The 27,674-nt window shown below is 42.0% G+C and overlaps 1 pseudogene; it reads left to right on the forward strand.

Moving 5' to 3' along the window:
- The first annotated feature begins 4,880 nt into the window (after positions 1-4,880).
- The window catches only part of LOC129847423 (golgin subfamily A member 6-like protein 26), a 36,463-nt pseudogene continuing 13,669 nt past the window's right edge, over positions 4,881-27,674 (forward strand).

Genomic DNA, 27,674 nt, shown 5'->3' on the forward strand with positions numbered 1-27,674 from the left:
AGCAGACTGACAGGGGACCAAGCAGACAAGCACTGCTTTCTGCACTACAACCTAAAACTTGAAGGAAAACAGTGCAGATGAGAAGGATCAGCCAATCGTGAAGAAGAAACATTTCTCAGATTAGAGAAGATATGAGAAAGAGGACTGTGATACTGCAATTGTCAAAACAACCAGAAAAGTTGAGAAGGAAAACAGTGCAGATGAGAAGGATCAGCCAATCGTGAAGAAGAAACATTTCTAAGATTAGAGAAGATATTAGAAAAAGGACTGTGATACTGCAATTGTCAAAACAACCAAAAAGGTTGAGAAGGAAAACAGTGCAGATGAGAAGGATCCGCCAATCGTGAAGAAGAAACATTTCTCAGATTAGAGAAGATATGAGAAAAAAGAGGACTGTGATACTGCAATTGTCAAAACAACCAAAAAGGTTGAGAAGGAAAACAGTGCAGATGAGAAGGATCCGCCAATCGTGAAGAAGAAACATTTCTCAGATTAGAGAAGATATGAGAAAAAGAGGACTGTGATACTGCAATTGTCAAAACAACCAAAAAGGTTGAGAAGGAAAACAGTGCAGATGAGAAGTATCCGCCAATCGTGAAGAAGAAACATTTCTCAGATTAGAGAAGATATTAGAAAAAGTGAAGAGGACTGTGATACTGCAATTGTCAAAACAACCAAAAAGGTTGAGAAGGAAAACAGTGCAGATGAGAAGGATCAGCTAATCGTGAAGAAGAAACATTTCTCAGATTAGAGAAGATATTAGAAAAAGTGAAGAGGACTGTGATACTGCAATTGTCAAAACAACCAAAAAGGTTGAGAAGGAAAACAATGCAGATGAGAAGGGTCCGCCAATCGTGAAGAAACATTTCTTCAGGAAACTGGAAGAAATGAAGAATGAAATGCTTGGAAAAATGAGAGAGTTGGAGGAGAGGATGATAAAGATGGATTTGATCCAAGATGACGTAGATGGGACAAGTGAAGAGGAGGACACAAATCCAGGTGCAAAAAAAGCAAAGAGTCCAAGTAGATGAATCAGCCACCCAGTCTGGTGGACAGCCTCTACGCTAGAATCCTTGGAAGCCAAGAGGGCAGGGCTGAAGTCCAGTGCAGTTTTGAAATTGAGTTGGAGCGTTACCTCACAGAGCCTGTCATTGACAGAAAGAGCGGCTTGCCTTTGGAGTGGTGGAAGCAGAATGACGACAGACTTCAATCACTTGCTCCATTGGCAAAGAAGTTTCTGTCCCCCACCTTCCTCGGTCCCAATCGAGTGTTCAGTGAGGTGGGGATTATTTATGATAAGCAGACTGACAGGGGACCAAGCAGACAAGCACTGCTTTCTGCACTACAACCTAAAACTTGAAGGAAAACAGTGCAGATGAGAAGGATCAGCCAATCGTGAAGAAGAAACATTTCTCAGATTAGAGAAGATATGAGAAAGAGGACTGTGATACTGCAATTGTCAAAACAACCAGAAAGGTTGAGAAGGAAAACAGTGCAGATGAGAAGGATCAGCTAATCGTGAAGAAGAAACATTTCTCAGATTAGAGAAGATATTAGAAAAAGTGAAGAGGACTGTGATACTGCAATTGTCAAAACAACCAAAAAGGTTGAGAAGGAAAACAGTGCAGATGAGAAGGATCAGCTAATCGTGAAGAAGAAACATTTCTCAGATTAGAGAAGATATTAGAAAAAGTGAAGAGGACTGTGATACTGCAATTGTCAAAACAACCAAAAAGGTTGAGAAGGAAAACAATGCAGATGAGAAGGGTCCGCCAATCGTGAAGAAACATTTCTTCAGGAAACTGGAAGAAATGAAGAATGAAATGCTTGGAAAAATGAGAGAGTTGGAGGAGAGGATGATAAAGATGGATTTGATCCAAGATGACGTAGATGGGACAAGTGAAGAGGAGGACACAAATCCAGGTGCAAAAAAAGCAAAGAGTCCAAGTAGATGAATCAGCCACCCAGTCTGGTGGACAGCCTCTACGCTAGAATCCTTGGAAGCCAAGAGGGCAGGGCTGAAGTCCAGTGCAGTTTTGAAATTGAGTTGGAGCGTTACCTCACAGAGCCTGTCATTGACAGAAAGAGCGGCTTGCCTTTGGAGTGGTGGAAGCAGAATGACGACAGACTTCAATCACTTGCTCCATTGGCAAAGAAGTTTCTGTCCCCCACCTTCCTCGGTCCCAATCGAGTGTTCAGTGAGGTGGGGATTATTTATGATAAGCAGACTGACAGGGGACCAAGCAGACAAGCACTGCTTTCTGCACTACAACCTAAAACTTGAAGGAAAACAGTGCAGATGAGAAGGATCAGCCAATCGTGAAGAAGAAACATTTCTCAGATTAGAGAAGATATGAGAAAGAGGACTGTGATACTGCAATTGTCAAAACAACCAGAAAGGTTGAGAAGGAAAACAGTGCAGATGAGAAGGATCAGCCAATCGTGAAGAAGAAACATTTCTAAGATTAGAGAAGATATTAGAAAAAGGACTGTGATACTGCAATTGTCAAAACAACCAAAAAGGTTGAGAAGGAAAACAGTGCAGATGAGAAGGATCCGCCAATCGTGAAGAAGAAACATTTCTCAGATTAGAGAAGATATGAGAAAAAGAGGACTGTGATACTGCAATTGTCAAAACAACCAAAAAGGTTGAGAAGGAAAACAGTGCAGATGAGAAGGATCCGCCAATCGTGAAGAAACATTTCTTCAGGAAACTGGAAGAAATGAAGAATGAAATGCTTGGAAAAATGAGAGAGTTGGAGGAGAGGATGATAAAGATGGATTCGATCCAAGATGACGTAGATGGGACAAGTGAAGAGGAGGACACAAATCCAGGTGCAAAAAAGCAAAGAGTCCAAGTAGATGAATCAGCCACCCAGTCTGGTGGACAGCCTCTACGCTAGAATCCTTGGAAGCCAAGAGGGCAGGGCTGAAGTCCAGTGCAGTTTTGAAATTGAGTTGGAGCGTTACCTCACAGAGCCTGTCATTGACAGAAAGAGCGGCTTGCCTTTGGAGTGGTGGAAGCAGAATGACGACAGACTTCAACCACTTGCTCCATTGGCAAAGAAGTTTCTGTCCCCCACCTTCCTCGGTCCCAATCGAGTGTTCAGTGAGGTGGGGATTATTTATGATAAGCAGACTGACAGGGGACCAAGCAGACAAGCACTGCTTTCTGCACTACAACCTAAAACTTGAAGGAAAACAGTGCAGATGAGAAGGATCAGCCAATCGTGAAGAAGAAACATTTCTAAGATTAGAGAAGATATTAGAAAAAGGACTGTGATACTGCAATTGTCAAAACAACCAAAAAGGTTGAGAAGGAAAACAGTGCAGATGAGAAGGATCCGCCAATCGTGAAGAAGAAACATTTCTCAGATTAGAGAAGATATGAGAAAAAGAGGACTGTGATACTGCAATTGTCAAAACAACCAAAAAGGTTGAGAAGGAAAACAGTGCAGATGAGAAGGATCAGCTAATCGTGAAGAAGAAACATTTCTCAGATTAGAGAAGATATTAGAAAAAGTGAAGAGGACTGTGATACTGCAATTGTCAAAACAACCAAAAAGGTTGAGAAGGAAAACAATGCAGATGAGAAGGGTCCGCCAATCGTGAAGAAACATTTCTTCAGGAAACTGGAAGAAATGAAGAATGAAATGCTTGGAAAAATGAGAGAGTTGGAGGAGAGGATGATAAAGATGGATTTGATCCAAGATGACGTAGATGGGACAAGTGAAGAGGAGGACACAAATCCAGGTGCAAAAAAAGCAAAGAGTCCAAGTAGATGAATCAGCCACCCAGTCTGGTGGACAGCCTCTACGCTAGAATCCTTGGAAGCCAAGAGGGCAGGGCTGAAGTCCAGTGCAGTTTTGAAATTGAGTTGGAGCGTTACCTCACAGAGCCTGTCATTGACAGAAAGAGCGGCTTGCCTTTGGAGTGGTGGAAGCAGAATGACGACAGACTTCAATCACTTGCTCCATTGGCAAAGAAGTTTCTGTCCCCCACCTTCCTCGGTCCCAATCGAGTGTTCAGTGAGGTGGGGATTATTTATGATAAGCAGACTGACAGGGGACCAAGCAGACAAGCACTGCTTTCTGCACTACAACCTAAAACTTGAAGGAAAACAGTGCAGATGAGAAGGATCAGCCAATCGTGAAGAAGAAACATTTCTCAGATTAGAGAAGATATGAGAAAGAGGACTGTGATACTGCAATTGTCAAAACAACCAGAAAAGTTGAGAAGGAAAACAGTGCAGATGAGAAGGATCAGCCAATCGTGAAGAAGAAACATTTCTAAGATTAGAGAAGATATTAGAAAAAGGACTGTGATACTGCAATTGTCAAAACAACCAAAAAGGTTGAGAAGGAAAACAGTGCAGATGAGAAGGATCCGCCAATCGTGAAGAAGAAACATTTCTCAGATTAGAGAAGATATGAGAAAAAAGAGGACTGTGATACTGCAATTGTCAAAACAACCAAAAAGGTTGAGAAGGAAAACAGTGCAGATGAGAAGGATCCGCCAATCGTGAAGAAGAAACATTTCTCAGATTAGAGAAGATATGAGAAAAAGAGGACTGTGATACTGCAATTGTCAAAACAACCAAAAAGGTTGAGAAGGAAAACAGTGCAGATGAGAAGTATCCGCCAATCGTGAAGAAGAAACATTTCTCAGATTAGAGAAGATATTAGAAAAAGTGAAGAGGACTGTGATACTGCAATTGTCAAAACAACCAAAAAGGTTGAGAAGGAAAACAGTGCAGATGAGAAGGATCAGCTAATCGTGAAGAAGAAACATTTCTCAGATTAGAGAAGATATTAGAAAAAGTGAAGAGGACTGTGATACTGCAATTGTCAAAACAACCAAAAAGGTTGAGAAGGAAAACAATGCAGATGAGAAGGGTCCGCCAATCGTGAAGAAACATTTCTTCAGGAAACTGGAAGAAATGAAGAATGAAATGCTTGGAAAAATGAGAGAGTTGGAGGAGAGGATGATAAAGATGGATTTGATCCAAGATGACGTAGATGGGACAAGTGAAGAGGAGGACACAAATCCAGGTGCAAAAAAAGCAAAGAGTCCAAGTAGATGAATCAGCCACCCAGTCTGGTGGACAGCCTCTACGCTAGAATCCTTGGAAGCCAAGAGGGCAGGGCTGAAGTCCAGTGCAGTTTTGAAATTGAGTTGGAGCGTTACCTCACAGAGCCTGTCATTGACAGAAAGAGCGGCTTGCCTTTGGAGTGGTGGAAGCAGAATGACGACAGACTTCAATCACTTGCTCCATTGGCAAAGAAGTTTCTGTCCCCCACCTTCCTCGGTCCCAATCGAGTGTTCAGTGAGGTGGGGATTATTTATGATAAGCAGACTGACAGGGGACCAAGCAGACAAGCACTGCTTTCTGCACTACAACCTAAAACTTGAAGGAAAACAGTGCAGATGAGAAGGATCAGCCAATCGTGAAGAAGAAACATTTCTCAGATTAGAGAAGATATGAGAAAGAGGACTGTGATACTGCAATTGTCAAAACAACCAGAAAGGTTGAGAAGGAAAACAGTGCAGATGAGAAGGATCAGCCAATCGTGAAGAAGAAACATTTCTAAGATTAGAGAAGATATTAGAAAAAGGACTGTGATACTGCAATTGTCAAAACAACCAAAAAGGTTGAGAAGGAAAACAGTGCAGATGAGAAGGATCCGCCAATCGTGAAGAAGAAACATTTCTCAGATTAGAGAAGATATGAGAAAAAGAGGACTGTGATACTGCAATTGTCAAAACAACCAAAAAGGTTGAGAAGGAAAACAGTGCAGATGAGAAGGATCCGCCAATCGTGAAGAAACATTTCTTCAGGAAACTGGAAGAAATGAAGAATGAAATGCTTGGAAAAATGAGAGAGTTGGAGGAGAGGATGATAAAGATGGATTCGATCCAAGATGACGTAGATGGGACAAGTGAAGAGGAGGACACAAATCCAGGTGCAAAAAAGCAAAGAGTCCAAGTAGATGAATCAGCCACCCAGTCTGGTGGACAGCCTCTACGCTAGAATCCTTGGAAGCCAAGAGGGCAGGGCTGAAGTCCAGTGCAGTTTTGAAATTGAGTTGGAGCGTTACCTCACAGAGCCTGTCATTGACAGAAAGAGCGGCTTGCCTTTGGAGTGGTGGAAGCAGAATGACGACAGACTTCAACCACTTGCTCCATTGGCAAAGAAGTTTCTGTCCCCCACCTTCCTCGGTCCCAATCGAGTGTTCAGTGAGGTGGGGATTATTTATGATAAGCAGACTGACAGGGGACCAAGCAGACAAGCACTGCTTTCTGCACTACAACCTAAAACTTGAAGGAAAACAGTGCAGATGAGAAGGATCAGCCAATCGTGAAGAAGAAACATTTCTAAGATTAGAGAAGATATTAGAAAAAGGACTGTGATACTGCAATTGTCAAAACAACCAAAAAGGTTGAGAAGGAAAACAGTGCAGATGAGAAGGATCCGCCAATCGTGAAGAAGAAACATTTCTCAGATTAGAGAAGATATGAGAAAAAGAGGACTGTGATACTGCAATTGTCAAAACAACCAAAAAGGTTGAGAAGGAAAACAGTGCAGATGAGAAGGATCAGCCAATCGTGAAGAAGAAACATTTCTAAGATTAGAGAAGATATTAGAAAAAGGACTGTGATACTGCAATTGTCAAAACAACCAAAAAGGTTGAGAAGGAAAACAGTGCAGATGAGAAGGATCAGCCAATCGTGAAGAAGAAACATTTCTAAGATTAGAGAAGATATTAGAAAAAGGACTGTGATACTGCAATTGTCAAAACAACCAAAAAGGTTGAGAAGGAAAACAGTGCAGATGAGAAGGATCCGCCAATCGTGAAGAAGAAACATTTCTCAGATTAGAGAAGATATTAGAAAAAGAAGACTGTGATACTGCAATTGTCAAAACAACCAAAAAGGTTGAGAAGGAAAACAGTGCAGATGAGAAGGATCCGCCAATCGTGAAGAAACATTTCTCAGATTAGAGAAGATATTAGAAAAAGAAGACTGTGATACTGCAATTGTCAAAACAACCAAAAAGGTTGAGAAGGATAACAGCGCAGATAAGAAGGATCAGCCAATCGTGAAGAAGAAACATTTCTCAGATTAGAGAAGATATTAGAAAAAGTGAAGAGGACTGTGATACTGCAATTGTCAAAACAACCAAAAAGGTTGAGAAGGAAAACAGTGCAGATGAGAAGGATCCGCCAATCGTGAAGAAACATTTCTTCAGGAAACTGGAAGAAATGAAGAATGAAATGCTTGGAAAAATGAGAGAGTTGGAAGAGAGGATGATAAAGATGGATTCGATCCAAGATGACGTAGATGGGACAAGTGAAGAGGAGGACACAAATCCAGGTGCAAAAAAGCAAAGAGTCCAAGTAGATGAATCAGCCACCCAGTCTGGTGGACAGCCTCTACGCTAGAATCCTTGGAAGCCAAGAGGGCAGGGCTGAAGTCCAGTGCAGTTTTGAAATTGAGTTGGAGCGTTACCTCACAGAGCCTGTCATTGACAGAAAGAGCGGCTTGCCTTTGGAGTGGTGGAAGCAGAATGACGACAGACTTCAATCACTTGCTCCATTGGCAAAGAAGTTTCTGTCCCCCACCTTCCTCGGTCCCAATCGAGTGTTCAGTGAGGTGGGGATTATTTATGATAAGCAGACTGACAGGGGACCAAGCAGACAAGCACTGCTTTCTGCACTACAACCTAAAACTTGAAGGAAAACAGTGCAGATGAGAAGGATCAGCCAATCGTGAAGAAGAAACATTTCTAAGATTCGAGAAGATATTAGAAAAAGGACTGTGATAGTGCAATTGTCAAAACAACCAAAAAGGTTGAGAAGGAAAACAGTGCAGATGAGAAGGATCCGCCAATCGTGAAGAAGAAACATTTCTCAGATTAGAGAAGATATGAGAAAAAGAGGACTGTGATACTGCAATTGTCAAAACAACCAAAAAGGTTGAGAAGGAAAACAGTGCAGATGAGAAGGATCAGCCAATCGTGAAGAAGAAACATTTCTAAGATTAGAGAAGATATTAGAAAAAGGACTGTGATACTGCAATTGTCAAAACAACCAAAAAGGTTGAGAAGGAAAACAGTGCAGATGAGAAGGATCCGCCAATCGTGAAGAAGAAACATTTCTCAGATTAGAGAAGATATTAGAAAAAGAAGACTGTGATACTGCAATTGTCAAAACAACCAAAAAGGTTGAGAAGGAAAACAGTGCAGATGAGAAGGATCCGCCAATCGTGAAGAAGAAACATTTCTCAGATTAGAGAAGATATTAGAAAAAGAAGACTGTGATACTGCAATTGTCAAAACAACCAAAAAGGTTGAGAAGGATAACAGCGCAGATAAGAAGGATCAGCCAATCGTGAAGAAGAAACATTTCTCAGATTAGAGAAGATATTAGAAAAAGTGAAGAGGACTGTGATACTGCAATTGTCAAAACAACCAAAAAGGTTGAGAAGGAAAACAGTGCAGATGAGAAGGATCCGCCAATCGTGAAGAAACATTTCTTCAGGAAACTGGAAGAAATGAAGAATGAAATGCTTGGAAAAATGAGAGAGTTGGAAGAGAGGATGATAAAGATGGATTCGATCCAAGATGACGTAGATGGGACAAGTGAAGAGGAGGACACAAATCCAGGTGCAAAAAAGCAAAGAGTCCAAGTAGATGAATCAGCCACCCAGTCTGGTGGACAGCCTCTACGCTAGAATCCTTGGAAGCCAAGAGGGCAGGGCTGAAGTCCAGTGCAGTTTTGAAATTGAGTTGGAGCGTTACCTCACAGAGCCTGTCATTGACAGAAAGAGCGGCTTGCCTTTGGAGTGGTGGAAGCAGAATGACGACAGACTTCAATCACTTGCTCCATTGGCAAAGAAGTTTCTGTCCCCCACCTTCCTCGGTCCCAATCGAGTGTTCAGTGAGGTGGGGATTATTTATGATAAGCAGACTGACAGGGGACCAAGCAGACAAGCACTGCTTTCTGCACTACAACCTAAAACTTGAAGGAAAACAGTGCAGATGAGAAGGATCAGCCAATCGTGAAGAAGAAACATTTCTAAGATTCGAGAAGATATTAGAAAAAGGACTGTGATAGTGCAATTGTCAAAACAACCAAAAAGGTTGAGAAGGAAAACAGTGCAGATGAGAAGGATCCGCCAATCGTGAAGAAGAAACATTTCTCAGATTAGAGAAGATATGAGAAAAAGAGGACTGTGATACTGCAATTGTCAAAACAACCAAAAAGGTTGAGAAGGAAAACAGTGCAGATGAGAAGGATCAGCCAATCGTGAAGAAGAAACATTTCTAAGATTAGAGAAGATATTAGAAAAAGGACTGTGATACTGCAATTGTCAAAACAACCAAAAAGGTTGAGAAGGAAAACAGTGCAGATGAGAAGGATCCGCCAATCGTGAAGAAGAAACATTTCTCAGATTAGAGAAGATATTAGAAAAAGAAGACTGTGATACTGCAATTGTCAAAACAACCAAAAAGGTTGAGAAGGAAAACAGTGCAGATGAGAAGGATCCGCCAATCGTGAAGAAGAAACATTTCTCAGATTAGAGAAGATATTAGAAAAAGAAGACTGTGATACTGCAATTGTCAAAACAACCAAAAAGGTTGAGAAGGATAACAGCGCAGATAAGAAGGATCAGCCAATCGTGAAGAAGAAACATTTCTCAGATTAGAGAAGATATTAGAAAAAGTGAAGAGGACTGTGATACTGCAATTGTCAAAACAACCAAAAAGGTTGAGAAGGAAAACAGTGCAGATGAGAAGGATCCGCCAATCGTGAAGAAACATTTCTTCAGGAAACTGGAAGAAATGAAGAATGAAATGCTTGGAAAAATGAGAGAGTTGGAAGAGAGGATGATAAAGATGGATTCGATCCAAGATGACGTAGATGGGACAAGTGAAGAGGAGGACACAAATCCAGGTGCAAAAAAGCAAAGAGTCCAAGTAGATGAATCAGCCACCCAGTCTGGTGGACAGCCTCTACGCTAGAATCCTTGGAAGCCAAGAGGGCAGGGCTGAAGTCCAGTGCAGTTTTGAAATTGAGTTGGAGCGTTACCTCACAGAGCCTGTCATTGACAGAAAGAGCGGCTTGCCTTTGGAGTGGTGGAAGCAGAATGACGACAGACTTCAATCACTTGCTCCATTGGCAAAGAAGTTTCTGTCCCCCACCTTCCTCGGTCCCAATCGAGTGTTCAGTGAGGTGGGGATTATTTATGATAAGCAGACTGACAGGGGACCAAGCAGACAAGCACTGCTTTCTGCACTACAACCTAAAACTTGAAGGAAAACAGTGCAGATGAGAAGGATCAGCCAATCGTGAAGAAGAAACATTTCTAAGATTCGAGAAGATATTAGAAAAAGGACTGTGATAGTGCAATTGTCAAAACAACCAAAAAGGTTGAGAAGGAAAACAGTGCAGATGAGAAGGATCCGCCAATCGTGAAGAAGAAACATTTCTCAGATTAGAGAAGATATGAGAAAGAGGACTGTGATACTGCAATTGTCAAAACAACCAGAAAAGTTGAGAAGGAAAACAGTGCAGATGAGAAGGATCAGCCAATCGTGAAGAAGAAACATTTCTAAGATTAGAGAAGATATTAGAAAAAGGACTGTGATACTGCAATTGTCAAAACAACCAAAAAGGTTGAGAAGGAAAACAGTGCAGATGAGAAGGATCCGCCAATCGTGAAGAAGAAACATTTCTCAGATTAGAGAAGATATGAGAAAAAGAGGACTGTGATACTGCAATTGTCAAAACAACCAAAAAGGTTGAGAAGGAAAACAGTGCAGATGAGAAGGATCCGCCAATCGTGAAGAAACATTTCTTCAGGAAACTGGAAGAAATGAAGAATGAAATGCTTGGAAAAATGAGAAGAGTTGGAGGAGAGGATGATAAAGATGGATTCGATCCAAGATGACGTAGATGGGACAAGTGAAGAGGAGGACACAAATCCAGGTGCAAAAAAGCAAAGAGTCCAAGTAGATGAATCAGCCACCCAGTCTGGTGGACAGCCTCTACGCTAGAATCCTTGGAAGCCAAGAGGGCAGGGCTGAAGTCCAGTGCAGTTTTGAAATTGAGTTGGAGCGTTACCTCACAGAGCCTGTCATTGACAGAAAGAGCGGCTTGCCTTTGGAGTGGTGGAAGCAGAATGACGACAGACTTCAATCACTTGCTCCATTGGCAAAGAAGTTTCTGTCCCCCACCTTCCTCGGTCCCAATCGAGTGTTCAGTGAGGTGGGGATTATTTATGATAAGCAGACTGACAGGGGACCAAGCAGACAAGCACTGCTTTCTGCACTACAACCTAAAACTTGAAGGAAAACAGTGCAGATGAGAAGGATCAGCCAATCGTGAAGAAGAAACATTTCTAAGATTAGAGAAGATATTAGAAAAAGGACTGTGATACTGCAATTGTCAAAACAACCAAAAAGGTTGAGAAGGAAAACAGTGCAGATGAGAAGGATCCGCCAATCGTGAAGAAGAAACATTTCTCAGATTAGAGAAGATATGAGAAAAAGAGGACTGTGATACTGCAATTGTCAAAACAACCAAAAAGGTTGAGAAGGAAAACAGTGCAGATGAGAAGGATCCGCCAATCGTGAAGAAACATTTCTTCAGGAAACTGGAAGAAATGAAGAATGAAATGCTTGGAAAAATGAGAGAGTTGGAGGAGAGGATGATAAAGATGGATTCGATCCAAGATGACGTAGATGGGACAAGTGAAGAGGAGGACACAAATCCAGGTGCAAAAAAGCAAAGAGTCCAAGTAGATGAATCAGCCACCCAGTCTGGTGGACAGCCTCTACGCTAGAATCCTTGGAAGCCAAGAGGGCAGGGCTGAAGTCCAGTGCAGTTTTGAAATTGAGTTGGAGCGTTACCTCACAGAGCCTGTCATTGACAGAAAGAGCGGCTTGCCTTTGGAGTGGTGGAAGCAGAATGACGACAGACTTCAATCACTTGCTCCATTGGCAAAGAAGTTTCTGTCCCCCACCTTCCTCGGTCCCAATCGAGTGTTCAGTGAGGTGGGGATTATTTATGATAAGCAGACTGACAGGGGACCAAGCAGACAAGCACTGCTTTCTGCACTACAACCTAAAACTTGAAGGAAAACAGTGCAGATGAGAAGGATCAGCCAATCGTGAAGAAGAAACATTTCTCAGATTAGAGAAGATATGAGAAAGAGGACTGTGATACTGCAATTGTCAAAACAACCAGAAAAGTTGAGAAGGAAAACAGTGCAGATGAGAAGGATCAGCCAATCGTGAAGAAGAAACATTTCTAAGATTAGAGAAGATATTAGAAAAAGGACTGTGATACTGCAATTGTCAAAACAACCAAAAAGGTTGAGAAGGAAAACAGTGCAGATGAGAAGGATCCGCCAATCGTGAAGAAGAAACATTTCTCAGATTAGAGAAGATATGAGAAAAAGAGGACTGTGATACTGCAATTGTCAAAACAACCAAAAAGGTTGAGAAGGAAAACAGTGCAGATGAGAAGGATCCGCCAATCGTGAAGAAGAAACATTTCTCAGATTAGAGAAGATATGAGAAAAAGAGGACTGTGATACTGCAATTGTCAAAACAACCAAAAAGGTTGAGAAGGAAAACAGTGCAGATGAGAAGGATCCGCCAATCGTGAAGAAGAAACATTTCTCAGATTAGAGAAGATATGAGAAAAAGAGGACTGTGATACTGCAATTGTCAAAACAACCAAAAAGGTTGAGAAGGAAAACAGTGCAGATGAGAAGGATCCGCCAATCGTGAAGAAGAAACATTTCTCAGATTAGAGAAGATATGAGAAAAAGAGGACTGTGATACTGCAATTGTCAAAACAACCAAAAAGGTTGAGAAGGAAAACAGTGCAGATGAGAAGGATCCGCCAATCGTGAAGAAATATTTCTTCAGGAAACTGGAAGAAATGAAGAATGAAATGCTTGGAAAAATGAGAGAGTTGGAGGAGAGGATGATAAAGATGGATTCGATCCAAGATGACGTAGATGGGACAAGTGAAGAGGAGGACACAAATCCAGGTGCAAAAAAGCAAAGAGTCCAAGTAGATGAATCAGCCACCCAGTCTGGTGGACAGCCTCTACGCTAGAATCCTTGGAAGCCAAGAGGGCAGGGCTGAAGTCCAGTGCAGTTTTGAAATTGAGTTGGAGCGTTACCTCACAGAGCCTGTCATTGACAGAAAGAGCGGCTTGCCTTTGGAGTGGTGGAAGCAAAATGACGACAGACTTCAATCACTTGCTCCATTGGCAAAGAAGTTTCTGTCCCCCACCTTCCTCGGTCCCAATCGAGTGTTCAGTGAGGTGGGGATTATTTATGATAAGCAGACTGACAGGGGACCAAGCAGACAAGCACTGCTTTCTGCACTACAACCTAAAACTTGAAGGAAAACAGTGCAGATGAGAAGGATCAGCCAATCGTGAAGAAGAAACATTTCTCAGATTAGAGAAGATATGAGAAAGAGGACTGTGATACTGCAATTGTCAAAACAACCAGAAAAGTTGAGAAGGAAAACAGTGCAGATGAGAAGGATCAGCCAATCGTGAAGAAGAAACATTTCTAAGATTAGAGAAGATATTAGAAAAAGGACTGTGATACTGCAATTGTCAAAACAACCAAAAAGGTTGAGAAGGAAAACAGTGCAGATGAGAAGGATCCGCCAATCGTGAAGAAGAAACATTTCTCAGATTAGAGAAGATATGAGAAAAAAGAGGACTGTGATACTGCAATTGTCAAAACAACCAAAAAGGTTGAGAAGGAAAACAGTGCAGATGAGAAGGATCCGCCAATCGTGAAGAAGAAACATTTCTCAGATTAGAGAAGATATGAGAAAAAGAGGACTGTGATACTGCAATTGTCAAAACAACCAAAAAGGTTGAGAAGGAAAACAGTGCAGATGAGAAGTATCCGCCAATCGTGAAGAAGAAACATTTCTCAGATTAGAGAAGATATTAGAAAAAGTGAAGAGGACTGTGATACTGCAATTGTCAAAACAACCAAAAAGGTTGAGAAGGAAAACAGTGCAGATGAGAAGGATCAGCTAATCGTGAAGAAGAAACATTTCTCAGATTAGAGAAGATATTAGAAAAAGTGAAGAGGACTGTGATACTGCAATTGTCAAAACAACCAAAAAGGTTGAGAAGGAAAACAGTGCAGATGAGAAGGATCCGCCAATCGTGAAGAAACATTTCTTCAGGAAACTGGAAGAAATGAAGAATGAAATGCTTGGAAAAATGAGAGAGTTGGAAGAGAGGATGATAAAGATGGATTCGATCCAAGATGACGTAGATGGGACAAGTGAAGAGGAGGACACAAATCCAGGTGCAAAAAAGCAAAGAGTCCAAGTAGATGAATCAGCCACCCAGTCTGGTGGACAGCCTCTACGCTAGAATCCTTGGAAGCCAAGAGGGCAGGGCTGAAGTCCAGTGCAGTTTTGAAATTGAGTTGGAGCGTTACCTCACAGAGCCTGTCATTGACAGAAAGAGCGGCTTGCCTTTGGAGTGGTGGAAGCAGAATGACGACAGACTTCAATCACTTGCTCCATTGGCAAAGAAGTTTCTGTCCCCCACCTTCCTCGGTCCCAATCGAGTGTTCAGTGAGGTGGGGATTATTTATGATAAGCAGACTGACAGGGGACCAAGCAGACAAGCACTGCTTTCTGCACTACAACCTAAAACTTGAAGGAAAACAGTGCAGATGAGAAGGATCAGCCAATCGTGAAGAAGAAACATTTCTCAGATAAGAGAAGATATGAGAAAGAGGACTGTGATACTGCAATTGTCAAAACAACCAGAAAAGTTGAGAAGGAAAACAGTGCAGATGAGAAGGATCAGCCAATCGTGAAGAAGAAACATTTCTAAGATTAGAGAAGATATTAGAAAAAGGACTGTGATACTGCAATTGTCAAAACAACCAAAAAGGTTGAGAAGGAAAACAGTGCAGATGAGAAGGATCCGCCAATCGTGAAGAAGAAACATTTCTCAGATTAGAGAAGATATGAGAAAAAGAGGACTGTGATACTGCAATTGTCAAAACAACCAAAAAGGTTGAGAAGGAAACCAGTGCAGATGAGAAGGATCCGCCAATCGTGAAGAAACATTTCTTCAGGAAACTGGAAGAAATGAAGAATGAAATGCTTGGAAAAATGAGAGAGTTGGAGGAGAGGATGATAAAGATGGATTCGATCCAAGATGACGTAGATGGGACAAGTGAAGAGGAGGACACAAATCCAGGTGCAAAAAAGCAAAGAGTCCAAGTAGATGAATCAGCCACCCAGTCTGGTGGACAGCCTCTACGCTAGAATCCTTGGAAGCCAAGAGGGCAGGGCTGAAGTCCAGTGCAGTTTTGAAATTGAGTTGGAGCGTTACCTCACAGAGCCTGTCATTGACAGAAAGAGCGGCTTGCCTTTGGAGTGGTGGAAGCAGAATGACGACAGACTTCAATCACTTGCTCCATTGGCAAAGAAGTTTCTGTCCCCCACCTTCCTCGGTCCCAATCGAGTGTTCAGTGAGGTGGGGATTATTTATGATAAGCAGACTGACAGGGGACCAAGCAGACAAGCACTGCTTTCTGCACTACAACCTAAAACTTGAAGGAAAACAGTGCAGATGAGAAGGATCAGCCAATCGTGAAGAAGAAACATTTCTAAGATTAGAGAAGATATTAGAAAAAGGACTGTGATACTGCAATTGTCAAAACAACCAAAAAGGTTGAGAAGGAAAACAGTGCAGATGAGAAGGATCCGCCAATCGTGAAGAAGAAACATTTCTCAGATTAGAGAAGATATGAGAAAAAGAGGACTGTGATACTGCAATTGTCAAAACAACCAAAAAGGTTGAGAAGGAAAACAGTGCAGATGAGAAGGATCCGCCAATCGTGAAGAAGAAACATTTCTCAGATTAGAGAAGATATGAGAAAAAGAGGACTGTGATACTGCAATTGTCAAAACAACCAAAAAGGTTGAGAAGGAAAACAGTGCAGATGAGAAGGATCCGCCAATCGTGAAGAAGAAACATTTCTCAGATTAGAGAAGATATGAGAAAAAGAGGACTGTGATACTGCAATTGTCAAAACAACCAAAAAGGTTGAGAAGGAAAACAGTGCAGATGAGAAGGATCCGCCAATCGTGAAGAAATATTTCTTCAGGAAACTGGAAGAAATGAAGAATGAAATGCTTGGAAAAATGAGAGAGTTGGAGGAGAGGATGATAAAGATGGATTCGATCGAAGATGACGTAGATGGGACAAGTGAAGAGGAGGACACAAATCCAGGTGCAAAAAAGCAAAGAGTCCAAGTAGATGAATCAGCCACCCAGTCTGGTGGACAGCCTCTACGCTAGAATCCTTGGAAGCCAAGAGGGCAGGGCTGAAGTCCAGTGCAGTTTTGAAATTGAGTTGGAGCGTTACCCCACAGAGCCTGTCATTGACAGAAAGAGCGGCTTGCCTTTGGAGTGGTGGAAGCAAAATGACGACAGACTTCAATCACTTGCTCCATTGGCAAAGAAGTTTCTGTCCCCCACCTTCCTCGGTCCCAATCGAGTGTTCAGTGAGGTGGGGATTATTTATGATAAGCAGACTGACAGGGGACCAAGCAGACAAGCACTGCTTTCTGCACTACAACCTAAAACTTGAAGGAAAACAGTGCAGATGAGAAGGATCAGCCAATCGTGAAGAAGAAACATTTCTCAGATTAGAGAAGATATGAGAAAGAGGACTGTGATACTGCAATTGTCAAAACAACCAGAAAAGTTGAGAAGGAAAACAGTGCAGATGAGAAGGATCAGCCAATCGTGAAGAAGAAACATTTCTAAGATTAGAGAAGATATTAGAAAAAGGACTGTGATACTGCAATTGTCAAAACAACCAAAAAGGTTGAGAAGGAAAACAGTGCAGATGAGAAGGATCCGCCAATCGTGAAGAAGAAACATTTCTCAGATTAGAGAAGATATGAGAAAAAAGAGGACTGTGATACTGCAATTGTCAAAACAACCAAAAAGGTTGAGAAGGAAAACAGTGCAGATGAGAAGGATCCGCCAATCGTGAAGAAGAAACATTTCTCAGATTAGAGAAGATATTAGAAAAAGTGAAGAGGACTGTGATACTGCAATTGTCAAAACAACCAAAAAGGTTGAGAAGGAAAACAGTGCAGATGAGAAGGATCCGCCAATCGTGAAGAAGAAACATTTCTCAGATTAGAGAAGATATGAGAAAAAGAGGACTGTGATACTGCAATTGTCAAAACAACCAAAAAGGTTGAGAAGGAAAACAGTGCAGATGAGAAGGATCCGCCAATCGTGAAGAAACATTTCTTCAGGAAACTGGAAGAAATGAAGAATGAAATGCTTGGAAAAATGAGAAGAGTTGGAGGAGAGGATGATAAAGATGGATTCGATCCAAGATGACGTAGATGGGACAAGTGAAGAGGAGGACACAAATCCAGGTGCAAAAAAGCAAAGAGTCCAAGTAGATGAATCAGCCACCCAGTCTGGTGGACAGCCTCTACGCTAGAATCCTTGGAAGCCAAGAGGGCAGGGCTGAAGTCCAGTGCAGTTTTGAAATTGAGTTGGAGCGTTACCTCACAGAGCCTGTCATTGACAGAAAGAGCGGCTTGCCTTTGGAGTGGTGGAAGCAGAATGACGACAGACTTCAATCACTTGCTCCATTGGCAAAGAAGTTTCTGTCCCCCACCTTCCTCGGTCCCAATCGAGTGTTCAGTGAGGTGGGGATTATTTATGATAAGCAGACTGACAGGGGACCAAGCAGACAAGCACTGCTTTCTGCACTACAACCTAAAACTTGAAGGAAAACAGTGCAGATGAGAAGGATCAGCCAATCGTGAAGAAGAAACATTTCTAAGATTAGAGAAGATATTAGAAAAAGGACTGTGATACTGCAATTGTCAAAACAACCAAAAAGGTTGAGAAGGAAAACAGTGCAGATGAGAAGGATCCGCCAATCGTGAAGAAGAAACATTTCTCAGATTAGAGAAGATATGAGAAAAAGAGGACTGTGATACTGCAATTGTCAAAACAACCAAAAAGGTTGAGAAGGAAAACAGTGCAGATGAGAAGGATCCGCCAATCGTGAAGAAACATTTCTTCAGGAAACTGGAAGAAATGAAGAATGAAATGCTTGGAAAAATTAGAGAGTTGGAGGAGAGGATGATAAAGATGGATTCGATCCAAGATGACGTAGATGGGACAAGTGAAGAGGAGGACACAAATCCAGGTGCAAAAAAGCAAAGAGTCCAAGTAGATGAATCAGCCACCCAGTCTGGTGGACAGCCTCTACGCTAGAATCCTTGGAAGCCAAGAGGGCAGGGCTGAAGTCCAGTGCAGTTTTGAAATTGAGTTGGAGCGTTACCTCACAGAGCCTGTCATTGACAGAAAGAGCGGCTTGCCTTTGGAGTGGTGGAAGCAGAATGACGACAGACTTCAATCACTTGCTCCATTGGCAAAGAAGTTTCTGTCCCCCACCTTCCTCGGTCCCAATCGAGTGTTCAGTGAGGTGGGGATTATTTATGATAAGCAGACTGACAGGGGACCAAGCAGACAAGCACTGCTTTCTGCACTACAACCTAAAACTTGAAGGAAAACAGTGCAGATGAGAAGGATCAGCCAATCGTGAAGAAGAAACATTTCTCAGATTAGAGAAGATATGAGAAAGAGGACTGTGATACTGCAATTGTCAAAACAACCAGAAAAGTTGAGAAGGAAAACAGTGCAGATGAGAAGGATCAGCCAATCGTGAAGAAGAAACATTTCTAAGATTAGAGAAGATATTAGAAAAAGGACTGTGATACTGCAATTGTCAAAACAACCAAAAAGGTTGAGAAGGAAAACAGTGCAGATGAGAAGGATCCGCCAATCGTGAAGAAGAAACATTTCTCAGATTAGAGAAGATATGAGAAAAAAGAGGACTGTGATACTGCAATTGTCAAAACAACCAAAAAGGTTGAGAAGGAAAACAGTGCAGATGAGAAGGATCCGCCAATCGTGAAGAAGAAACATTTCTCAGATTAGAGAAGATATGAGAAAAAGAGGACTGTGATACTGCAATTGTCAAAACAACCAAAAAGGTTGAGAAGGAAAACAGTGCAGATGAGAAGTATCCGCCAATCGTGAAGAAGAAACATTTCTCAGATTAGAGAAGATATTAGAAAAAGTGAAGAGGACTGTGATACTGCAATTGTCAAAACAACCAAAAAGGTTGAGAAGGAAAACAGTGCAGATGAGAAGGATCAGCTAATCGTGAAGAAGAAACATTTCTCAGATTAGAGAAGATATTAGAAAAAGTGAAGAGGACTGTGATACTGCAATTGTCAAAACAACCAAAAAGGTTGAGAAGGAAAACAGTGCAGATGAGAAGGATCCGCCAATCGTGAAGAAACATTTCTTCAGGAAACTGGAAGAAATGAAGAATGAAATGCTTGGAAAAATGAGAGAGTTGGAAGAGAGGATGATAAAGATGGATTCGATCCAAGATGACGTAGATGGGACAAGTGAAGAGGAGGACACAAATCCAGGTGCAAAAAAGCAAAGAGTCCAAGTAGATGAATCAGCCACCCAGTCTGGTGGACAGCCTCTACGCTAGAATCCTTGGAAGCCAAGAGGGCAGGGCTGAAGTCCAGTGCAGTTTTGAAATTGAGTTGGAGCGTTACCTCACAGAGCCTGTCATTGACAGAAAGAGCGGCTTGCCTTTGGAGTGGTGGAAGCAGAATGACGACAGACTTCAATCACTTGCTCCATTGGCAAAGAAGTTTCTGTCCCCCACCTTCCTCGGTCCCAATCGAGTGTTCAGTGAGGTGGGGATTATTTATGATAAGCAGACTGACAGGGGACCAAGCAGACAAGCACTGCTTTCTGCACTACAACCTAAAACTTGAAGGAAAACAGTGCAGATGAGAAGGATCAGCCAATCGTGAAGAAGAAACATTTCTAAGATTCGAGAAGATATTAGAAAAAGGACTGTGATAGTGCAATTGTCAAAACAACCAAAAAGGTTGAGAAGGAAAACAGTGCAGATGAGAAGGATCAGCCAATCGTGAAGAAGAAACATTTCTAAGATTAGAGAAGATATTAGAAAAAGGACTGTGATACTGCAATTGTCAAAACAACCAAAAAGGTTGAGAAGGAAAACAGTGCAGATGAGAAGGATCCGCCAATCGTGAAGAAGAAACATTTCTCAGATTAGAGAAGATATGAGAAAAAGAGGACTGTGATACTGCAATTGTCAAAACAACCAAAAAGGTTGAGAAGGAAACCAGTGCAGATGAGAAGGATCCGCCAATCGTGAAGAAACATTTCTTCAGGAAACTGGAAGAAATGAAGAATGAAATGCTTGGAAAAATGAGAGAGTTGGAGGAGAGGATGATAAAGATGGATTCGATCCAAGATGACGTAGATGGGACAAGTGAAGAGGAGGACACAAATCCAGGTGCAAAAAAGCAAAGAGTCCAAGTAGATGAATCAGCCACCCAGTCTGGTGGACAGCCTCTACGCTAGAATCCTTGGAAGCCAAGAGGGCAGGGCTGAAGTCCAGTGCAGTTTTGAAATTGAGTTGGAGCGTTACCTCACAGAGCCTGTCATTGACAGAAAGAGCGGCTTGCCTTTGGAGTGGTGGAAGCAGAATGACGACAGACTTCAATCACTTGCTCCATTGGCAAAGAAGTTTCTGTCCCCCACCTTCCTCGGTCCCAATCGAGTGTTCAGTGAGGTGGGGATTATTTATGATAAGCAGACTGACAGGGGACCAAGCAGACAAGCACTGCTTTCTGCACTACAACCTAAAACTTGAAGGAAAACAGTGCAGATGAGAAGGATCAGCCAATCGTGAAGAAGAAACATTTCTAAGATTAGAGAAGATATTAGAAAAAGGACTGTGATACTGCAATTGTCAAAACAACCAAAAAGGTTGAGAAGGAAAACAGTGCAGATGAGAAGGATCCGCCAATCGTGAAGAAGAAACATTTCTCAGATTAGAGAAGATATGAGAAAAAGAGGACTGTGATACTGCAATTGTCAAAACAACCAAAAAGGTTGAGAAGGAAAACAGTGCAGATGAGAAGGATCCGCCAATCGTGAAGAAGAAACATTTCTCAGATTAGAGAAGATATGAGAAAAAGAGGACTGTGATACTGCAATTGTCAAAACAACCAAAAAGGTTGAGAAGGAAAACAGTGCAGATGAGAAGGATCCGCCAATCGTGAAGAAGAAACATTTCTCAGATTAGAGAAGATATGAGAAAAAGAGGACTGTGATACTGCAATTGTCAAAACAACCAAAAAGGTTGAGAAGGAAAACAGTGCAGATGAGAAGGATCCGCCAATCGTGAAGAAATATTTCTTCAGGAAACTGGAAGAAATGAAGAATGAAATGCTTGGAAAAATGAGAGAGTTGGAGGAGAGGATGATAAAGATGGATTCGATCGAAGATGACGTAGATGGGACAAGTGAAGAGGAGGACACAAATCCAGGTGCAAAAAAGCAAAGAGTCCAAGTAGATGAATCAGCCACCCAGTCTGGTGGACAGCCTCTACGCTAGAATCCTTGGAAGCCAAGAGGGCATGGCTGAAGTCCAGTGCAGTTTTGAAATTGAGTTGGAGCGTTACCCCACAGAGCCTGTCATTGACAGAAAGAGCGGCTTGCCTTTGGAGTGGTGGAAGCAAAATGACGACAGACTTCAATCACTTGCTCCATTGGCAAAGAAGTTTCTGTCCCCCACCTTCCTCGGTCCCAATCGAGTGTTCAGTGAGGTGGGGATTATTTATGATAAGCAGACTGACAGGGGACCAAGCAGACAAGCACTGCTTTCTGCACTACAACCTAAAACTTGAAGGAAAACAGTGCAGATGAGAAGGATCAGCCAATCGTGAAGAAGAAACATTTCTCAGATTAGAGAAGATATGAGAAAGAGGACTGTGATACTGCAATTGTCAAAACAACCAGAAAAGTTGAGAAGGAAAACAGTGCAGATGAGAAGGATCAGCCAATCGTGAAGAAGAAACATTTCTAAGATTAGAGAAGATATTAGAAAAAGGACTGTGATACTGCAATTGTCAAAACAACCAAAAAGGTTGAGAAGGAAAACAGTGCAGATGAGAAGGATCCGCCAATCGTGAAGAAGAAACATTTCTCAGATTAGAGAAGATATGAGAAAAAAGAGGACTGTGATACTGCAATTGTCAAAACAACCAAAAAGGTTGAGAAGGAAAACAGTGCAGATGAGAAGGATCCGCCAATCGTGAAGAAGAAACATTTCTCAGATTAGAGAAGATATTAGAAAAAGTGAAGAGGACTGTGATACTGCAATTGTCAAAACAACCAAAAAGGTTGAGAAGGAAAACAGTGCAGATGAGAAGGATCAGCTAATCGTGAAGAAGAAACATTTCTCAGATTAGAGAAGATATTAGAAAAAGTGAAGAGGACTGTGATACTGCAATTGTCAAAACAACCAAAAAGGTTGAGAAGGAAAACAGTGCAGATGAGAAGGATCCGCCAATCGTGAAGAAACATTTCTTCAGGAAACTGGAAGAAATGAAGAATGAAATGCTTGGAAAAATGAGAGAGTTGGAAGAGAGGATGATAAAGATGGATTCGATCCAAGATGACGTAGATGGGACAAGTGAAGAGGAGGACACAAATCCAGGTGCAAAAAAGCAAAGAGTCCAAGTAGATGAATCAGCCACCCAGTCTGGTGGACAGCCTCTACGCTAGAATCCTTGGAAGCCAAGAGGGCAGGGCTGAAGTCCAGTGCAGTTTTGAAATTGAGTTGGAGCGTTACCTCACAGAGCCTGTCATTGACAGAAAGAGCGGCTTGCCTTTGGAGTGGTGGAAGCAGAATGACGACAGACTTCAATCACTTGCTCCATTGGCAAAGAAGTTTCTGTCCCCCACCTTCCTCGGTCCCAATCGAGTGTTCAGTGAGGTGGGGATTATTTATGATAAGCAGACTGACAGGGGACCAAGCAGACAAGCACTGCTTTCTGCACTACAACCTAAAACTTGAAGGAAAACAGTGCAGATGAGAAGGATCAGCCAATCGTGAAGAAGAAACATTTCTAAGATTCGAGAAGATATTAGAAAAAGGACTGTGATAGTGCAATTGTCAAAACAACCAAAAAGGTTGAGAAGGAAAACAGTGCAGATGAGAAGGATCCGCCAATCGTGAAGAAGAAACATTTCTCAGATTAGAGAAGATATGAGAAAGAGGACTGTGATACTGCAATTGTCAAAACAACCAGAAAAGTTGAGAAGGAAAACAGTGCAGATGAGAAGGATCAGCCAATCGTGAAGAAGAAACATTTCTAAGATTAGAGAAGATATTAGAAAAAGGACTGTGATACTGCAATTGTCAAAACAACCAAAAAGGTTGAGAAGGAAAACAGTGCAGATGAGAAGGATCCGCCAATCGTGAAGAAGAAACATTTCTCAGATTAGAGAAGATATGAGAAAAAGAGGACTGTGATACTGCAATTGTCAAAACAACCAAAAAGGTTGAGAAGGAAAACAGTGCAGATGAGAAGGATCCGCCAATCGTGAAGAAACATTTCTTCAGGAAACTGGAAGAAATGAAGAATGAAATGCTTGGAAAAATGAGAAGAGTTGGAGGAGAGGATGATAAAGATGGATTCGATCCAAGATGACGTAGATGGGACAAGTGAAGAGGAGGACACAAATCCAGGTGCAAAAAAGCAAAGAGTCCAAGTAGATGAATCAGCCACCCAGTCTGGTGGACAGCCTCTACGCTAGAATCCTTGGAAGCCAAGAGGGCAGGGCTGAAGTCCAGTGCAGTTTTGAAATTGAGTTGGAGCGTTACCTCACAGAGCCTGTCATTGACAGAAAGAGCGGCTTGCCTTTGGAGTGGTGGAAGCAGAATGACGACAGACTTCAATCACTTGCTCCATTGGCAAAGAAGTTTCTGTCCCCCACCTTCCTCGGTCCCAATCGAGTGTTCAGTGAGGTGGGGATTATTTATGATAAGCAGACTGACAGGGGACCAAGCAGACAAGCACTGCTTTCTGCACTACAACCTAAAACTTGAAGGAAAACAGTGCAGATGAGAAGGATCAGCCAATCGTGAAGAAGAAACATTTCTAAGATTAGAGAAGATATTAGAAAAAGGACTGTGATACTGCAATTGTCAAAACAACCAAAAAGGTTGAGAAGGAAAACAGTGCAGATGAGAAGGATCCGCCAATCGTGAAGAAGAAACATTTCTCAGATTAGAGAAGATATGAGAAAAAGAGGACTGTGATACTGCAATTGTCAAAACAACCAAAAAGGTTGAGAAGGAAAACAGTGCAGATGAGAAGGATCCGCCAATCGTGAAGAAACATTTCTTCAGGAAACTGGAAGAAATGAAGAATGAAATGCTTGGAAAAATGAGAGAGTTGGAGGAGAGGATGATAAAGATGGATTCGATCCAAGATGACGTAGATGGGACAAGTGAAGAGGAGGACACAAATCCAGGTGCAAAAAAGCAAAGAGTCCAAGTAGATGAATCAGCCACCCAGTCTGGTGGACAGCCTCTACGCTAGAATCCTTGGAAGCCAAGAGGGCAGGGCTGAAGTCCAGTGCAGTTTTGAAATTGAGTTGGAGCGTTACCTCACAGAGCCTGTCATTGACAGAAAGAGCGGCTTGCCTTTGGAGTGGTGGAAGCAGAATGACGACAGACTTCAATCACTTGCTCCATTGGCAAAGAAGTTTCTGTCCCCCACCTTCCTCGGTCCCAATCGAGTGTTCAGTGAGGTGGGGATTATTTATGATAAGCAGACTGACAGGGGACCAAGCAGACAAGCACTGCTTTCTGCACTACAACCTAAAACTTGAAGGAAAACAGTGCAGATGAGAAGGATCAGCCAATCGTGAAGAAGAAACATTTCTCAGATAAGAGAAGATATGAGAAAGAGGACTGTGATACTGCAATTGTCAAAACAACCAGAAAAGTTGAGAAGGAAAACAGTGCAGATGAGAAGGATCAGCCAATCGTGAAGAAGAAACATTTCTAAGATTAGAGAAGATATTAGAAAAAGGACTGTGATACTGCAATTGTCAAAACAACCAAAAAGGTTGAGAAGGAAAACAGTGCAGATGAGAAGGATCCGCCAATCGTGAAGAAGAAACATTTCTCAGATTAGAGAAGATATGAGAAAAAGAGGACTGTGATACTGCAATTGTCAAAACAACCAAAAAGGTTGAGAAGGAAACCAGTGCAGATGAGAAGGATCCGCCAATCGTGAAGAAACATTTCTTCAGGAAACTGGAAGAAATGAAGAATGAAATGCTTGGAAAAATGAGAGAGTTGGAGGAGAGGATGATAAAGATGGATTCGATCCAAGATGACGTAGATGGGACAAGTGAAGAGGAGGACACAAATCCAGGTGCAAAAAAGCAAAGAGTCCAAGTAGATGAATCAGCCACCCAGTCTGGTGGACAGCCTCTACGCTAGAATCCTTGGAAGCCAAGAGGGCAGGGCTGAAGTCCAGTGCAGTTTTGAAATTGAGTTGGAGCGTTACCTCACAGAGCCTGTCATTGACAGAAAGAGCGGCTTGCCTTTGGAGTGGTGGAAGCAGAATGACGACAGACTTCAATCACTTGCTCCATTGGCAAAGAAGTTTCTGTCCCCCACCTTCCTCGGTCCCAATCGAGTGTTCAGTGAGGTGGGGATTATTTATGATAAGCAGACTGACAGGGGACCAAGCAGACAAGCACTGCTTTCTGCACTACAACCTAAAACTTGAAGGAAAACAGTGCAGATGAGAAGGATCAGCCAATCGTGAAGAAGAAACATTTCTAAGATTAGAGAAGATATTAGAAAAAGGACTGTGATACTGCAATTGTCAAAACAACCAAAAAGGTTGAGAAGGAAAACAGTGCAGATGAGAAGGATCCGCCAATCGTGAAGAAGAAACATTTCTCAGATTAGAGAAGATATGAGAAAAAGAGGACTGTGATACTGCAATTGTCAAAACAACCAAAAAGGTTGAGAAGGAAAACAGTGCAGATGAGAAGGATCCGCCAATCGTGAAGAAGAAACATTTCTCAGATTAGAGAAGATATGAGAAAAAGAGGACTGTGATACTGCAATTGTCAAAACAACCAAAAAGGTTGAGAAGGAAAACAGTGCAGATGAGAAGGATCCGCCAATCGTGAAGAAGAAACATTTCTCAGATTAGAGAAGATATGAGAAAAAGAGGACTGTGATACTGCAATTGTCAAAACAACCAAAAAGGTTGAGAAGGAAAACAGTGCAGATGAGAAGGATCCGCCAATCGTGAAGAAATATTTCTTCAGGAAACTGGAAGAAATGAAGAATGAAATGCTTGGAAAAATGAGAGAGTTGGAGGAGAGGATGATAAAGATGGATTCGATCCAAGATGACGTAGATGGGACAAGTGAAGAGGAGGACACAAATCCAGGTGCAAAAAAGCAAAGAGTCCAAGTAGATGAATCAGCCACCCAGTCTGGTGGACAGCCTCTACGCTAGAATCCTTGGAAGCCAAGAGGGCAGGGCTGAAGTCCAGTGCAGTTTTGAAATTGAGTTGGAGCGTTACCCCACAGAGCCTGTCATTGACAGAAAGAGCGGCTTGCCTTTGGAGTGGTGGAAGCAAAATGACGACAGACTTCAATCACTTGCTCCATTGGCAAAGAAGTTTCTGTCCCCCACCTTCCTCGGTCCCAATCGAGTGTTCAGTGAGGTGGGGATTATTTATGATAAGCAGACTGACAGGGGACCAAGCAGACAAGCACTGCTTTCTGCACTACAACCTAAAACTTGAAGGAAAACAGTGCAGATGAGAAGGATCAGCCAATCGTGAAGAAGAAACATTTCTCAGATTAGAGAAGATATGAGAAAGAGGACTGTGATACTGCAATTGTCAAAACAACCAGAAAAGTTGAGAAGGAAAACAGTGCAGATGAGAAGGATCAGCCAATCGTGAAGAAGAAACATTTCTAAGATTAGAGAAGATATTAGAAAAAGGACTGTGATACTGCAATTGTCAAAACAACCAAAAAGGTTGAGAAGGAAAACAGTGCAGATGAGAAGGATCCGCCAATCGTGAAGAAGAAACATTTCTCAGATTAGAGAAGATATGAGAAAAAGAGGACTGTGATACTGCAATTGTCAAAACAACCAAAAAGGTTGAGAAGGAAAACAGTGCAGATGAGAAGTATCCGCCAATCGTGAAGAAGAAACATTTCTCAGATTAGAGAAGATATTAGAAAAAGTGAAGAGGACTGTGATACTGCAATTGTCAAAACAACCAAAAAGGTTGAGAAGGAAAACAGTGCAGATGAGAAGGATCAGCTAATCGTGAAGAAGAAACATTTCTCAGATTAGAGAAGATATTAGAAAAAGTGAAGAGGACTGTGATACTGCAATTGTCAAAACAACCAAAAAGGTTGAGAAGGAAAACAGTGCAGATGAGAAGGATCCGCCAATCGTGAAGAAACATTTCTTCAGGAAACTGGAAGAAATGAAGAATGAAATGCTTGGAAAAATGAGAGAGTTGGAAGAGAGGATGATAAAGATGGATTCGATCCAAGATGACGTAGATGGGACAAGTGAAGAGGAGGACACAAATCCAGGTGCAAAAAAGCAAAGAGTCCAAGTAGATGAATCAGCCACCCAGTC

The sequence above is a fragment of the Salvelinus fontinalis genome, unplaced genomic scaffold (assembly GCF_029448725.1).
Source record: "Salvelinus fontinalis isolate EN_2023a unplaced genomic scaffold, ASM2944872v1 scaffold_0833, whole genome shotgun sequence".
NCBI classification, from domain to species: Eukaryota; Metazoa; Chordata; class Actinopteri; order Salmoniformes; family Salmonidae; genus Salvelinus; species Salvelinus fontinalis.